Source organism: Colobus angolensis, unplaced genomic scaffold, assembly GCF_000951035.1.
Source record: "Colobus angolensis palliatus isolate OR3802 unplaced genomic scaffold, Cang.pa_1.0 Scaffold17, whole genome shotgun sequence".
In the NCBI taxonomy this organism is placed as follows: domain Eukaryota; kingdom Metazoa; phylum Chordata; class Mammalia; order Primates; family Cercopithecidae; genus Colobus; species Colobus angolensis.
Genome location: NW_012114821.1, coordinates 67,198 through 71,272, shown reverse-complemented (window position 1 = coordinate 71,272; position 4,075 = coordinate 67,198). Strand labels below are relative to the sequence as shown.

The window sequence follows — 4,075 nt, the reverse complement described above, 5'->3', positions numbered from 1 at the left end:
ATCTGCCCTAGATTGTAGCAATGGTTTCACATGTGTATACATATGTCAAAAGATATAAAATCATATACTTTAAATATTTGTTAACATATTATATGTTAATTACACCTCAATAAAGCTGGTTCCTTAAGGAAAATAAGAGTATGGGGCTGAGATCAATCTGCCAGGGACCCAAACCTATTCGGTCCCTGGCCAGCTGTGTGATCTGGGGCTACCATTTAATCTCTCTGTGCCTCAGTTTCCTGGGCACCGATTGTGCAGAGATATTGGCAAATTCCATAAATTCACTGTGACAGCACAGTGCCAGGCCTGCATCAAGCACAAATGACCAACGTTAGCTGTGTGGCAGCATGGAGCCCCAGGACTCTGTTCTGCTTACTGTTTACATGCCCAGGTCCCCCACTACACAGGAAGAAACGCTTTCTAGCTCATCTGTTTCCTTAAGACCCAGAATCAGCCTGGGATGCTCTGAGTGAATAACAACAGGAATGAGAGACTTGGAAGAGAATGTCTCTCTAAGTGGTGTCTCCAAGCAGCCAAAACAGAGCTGGCCAGCAAACCCTGTGGGCAGTGTGAAATATATATTTGGTCTTCACCCCCATGACCTGGCATACAACTCCTAAAATCCTTGTAATCTCCAAAGTGCTTTCTTTTCATAGGCTTATGTTGACTGACAGCTTTAGGATGAAGTTGATCACTGGAAAGGCCAAGGCATGATTACAAGGTCAGGATTCTTAGCCCCAAAGACCCAAACTCAGAGAGGGGAAAGGAGCTAAAGGTTAAGTTGATCACCAATGGCCAATGGTTTAATCAATCATATCTACATAATAAAGTCTCTATAAAAACCTAAGAGGACAGGGTTCAGAGAGCTGCTGAATAGCTAAGTGGATAGGATCCTAGAGGGTGATGCGCCCAGGGAGGGCATGAAAACTCCACACCCCTTCCCCCATACCACAGCCTACATATTTCTTCACCTTTATCCTTTATAATAAATTGGTAAATCTTTTTTTTTCTTTTCTTTTCTGAGACAGGGTCTCACTCTGCCACCCAGGCTGGAGTGCAGTGGTATGATCTCAGCTCACTGCAACCTCTTCCTCCTGGGTTCAAGTGATTCTCATGCCTCATCCTTCCAAGTAACTGGGACTATGGATGCACATCACCATGCCCAGCTAATTTTGTATTTTTTGTAGAGATGGGGTTTCACCATATTGGTCAGACTGGTCTTGAACTCCTGACCTCAAGTGATCTGCCCACCTCGGCCTCCCAAACTGCTGGGACTACAGGCGTGAGCCACCGCGCCCGGCCTAAACTGGCAAATCTAAGTGTTTTCCTGAGTTCTGTGAGCTGCTCCAGCAAATTAATAGAACCCAGAGTGAGGGTCATGGGAACTCCAACTTGAATCCTGTTGGTCTGAAGTTTGGAAATCTCGAACTTACAAGTAGTGTCTTGAGGGGACAGTCTCAGAGACTGAGCCCTCAGCCTGTGGGGTGTCAGGCTATCTCCAAGAAGAGAGCACCAAAACGGAATTGAATTAGAGCTGTTTGGAGCACGGGAAAAGCCCTCCACACATTTGGTCATGAACTCTTTGTTGATTGTTGCTGTGGTGTCAGAGCAGAGGAAAAATGTAATTAGCATTTTTCCCAAACAGCCTAAGGAGTGGATGACATGGAAGTGAAGGGACTGGGAGCCAGCTGCCAGGGAAAGACACTTGAGCTCTTTTTTGTGGCTGAAAGAGCATTTTCTAGGGTAAATAAAACACAAACCTACTTATGGACAGATAATAGGGGCAAATAACAGCAAGAAGAGAGGACAAGATAGAAAAAGGAGGAGGAAAGCAAAGGCCTGAGGGTAACAAGAGATTTGTCTGGAGCTTACAGAGAAGGGATTCGTGAGTGAAGCTGCAGCACCTACCACAGAAGCAGAGAGGGGGAGCAGACTCACCTTCTCTCTTGTGCCTCCAGCTCCAGCTCCCCTGAGTTCTCAAGATGTATGGGGTCCATGGTTCATCCCTCTGCTCCAGCCTGGAGATGACATCAGGTTTGGAAGCTTGAAGTCCTATTCCAGAGAAAGGAAGCAAGAGCTGAAAATTCACCCAGGCAGAGGGTAGGATGGACCTGTGGTCTGAGTCTGTGTGATGGTTGTGTGCTTCCCTGCCACTTGGTCTCTAATCATGAAGAAAGACACAGACCTCTGCCTAAGCTGAAGAAAGGTCAAAACTAGCTTTTCAGGGGGACAGGGGGCATAGATAGGACAGCATTGTGGCCTGAACACATCATGGTAGAGGACTCACAGTAGGAGGTGTTGATGCCCAGCAGAAGGGTTAAAGGGGGAATGAGTCTCCAACACCATGTCTGGTTTGTCTGGCCCACCAGCCTGCCATGGCCCTTGTCCATTGGCATTGCTGCTTTTGTTCCTGCTCAGCCCCAGCTTGGTCCTTGCCATCTCCTTCCATCTGCCCATTAATTCTCGCAAGTGCCTCCATGAGGAGATCCACAAGGACCTGCCAGTGACTGGCACGTACGAGATCTCCAACCAGTCTGGGGGCACTGGCGGCCTGCGCAGCCACATCAAGATTACGGATTCTGCTGGCCATATTTTCTACTCCAAAGAGGAGGCAACCAAGGGGGAAATTTTCCTTTACCACTAAAGATTATGACATTTGAAGTGTGTTTTGAGAGCAAGGGAACAGGGCAGATACCTGACCAACTCGTGATCCTAGACATGAAGCATGGAGTGGAGTCAAAAAATTATGGAGATTGCAAAAGTTGAGAAGCTCAAACCATTAGAGGTGAAGCTGCAACACCTAGAAGACCTTTCAGAATCTACTGTTAATAATTTTGCCTACATGAAGAAGAGAGAAGAGGAAATGTGTGATACCAATGAGTCAACAAACACTTGGGTCCTATACTTCAGCATCTTTTCAATGTTCTGCCTCACTGGACTAGCCACCTGGCAGGTCTTCTACCTGCAATGCTTCTTCAAGGCCAAGAAGTTGATCAAGTAATGAATGAGGCATATTCTCCTCCCACCTTGTACCTCAGCCAGCAGAACATCGCTGGGACATGGCTGGCCTAAGGCATCCTATCAGCAGCACCATCAAGGTGGGTTGGAGCTTTCTTGCCAGAACTGATCTCTTTTGGTGTGGGAGGACATGGGGTACCACCTACACCCAAGAAGTCAATGAGGGACTTCTTTTTAATTTGGTAGAATGTTGACTGGTTTTTGCAACAATAGGTCTATTATTAGAGTCACCTATGACAGAAAGATAGGAGTTACCTAGATAATGTCAAAGTCAGCATTTGTCCTGGGTTCCCTTGTGTGATCTGTTTGAACCATGTTTTCTTTTCTTCTCCCACTTGCTCAGCGGTTTGTGCTTCCATTCTAGTTCTTTTACCAAGATTTTTGTGTGACCATGTTGACTTCATTTGGATTGCCCTCTTTCAATTTCCTTGTGAAAACACTCTTAACTTTCTCTTTACCCTTAGCTGAAACGTTTATGTAGCTTCTGGTGATATCTTTTCATGATTTTATGTCTCTTAAAATGGTGATGGATGTGACACTTCATAAAAGTGAGCTTTGAACTGTAGATAACTCTTAAAGAAAATGTCATTTTAGACAATTAAAATATTCGTGCTTAACTGCTTGAACATTTTTCATGTATGTGTATATAATTCTATGCAGTATTATCACATGTGTAGATTCATGTGACCACCATCATGACAGACAGAACAGTTCTGTCACATGGATCCCTTCCACTGCCCTTTTACAGCCACAGCCACATCTCTTTCTTATCCCCTCACCAAAACCTGCAGCTGCCACTGTTCTGTCCTCCAACTCTGTAATTTTGTCATTTCAAGAATGTTGTATGGATGGAATTATATAGAATGTAATCTTCTGAGGTTGACTTTTTTTCATTCAGCATAATTCCCTTGAAATTCATCCAAGTTGTTGCATATATCAATAGTTTCTTCCTTTTTTTCTTTTAAAAATGTTTTATATAGGCCGGGCGCGGTGGCTCAAGCCTGTAATCCCAGCACTTTGGGAGGCCGAGATGGGCGGATCACGAGGTCAGGAGATC

General features: G+C 45.1%; 1 pseudogene across 1 annotated transcript; it reads left to right on the top strand.

Moving 5' to 3' along the window:
- The first annotated feature begins 369 nt into the window (after window positions 1-369).
- On the top strand, window positions 370-3,001 carry LOC105508950 (annotated as a pseudogene). The gene is made up of 2 exons (XR_001001355.1): window positions 370-469; window positions 1,959-3,001. The product of XR_001001355.1 is annotated as a transmembrane emp24 domain-containing protein 10 pseudogene (transcript).
- Window positions 3,002-4,075: the final 1,074 nt, after the last annotated feature.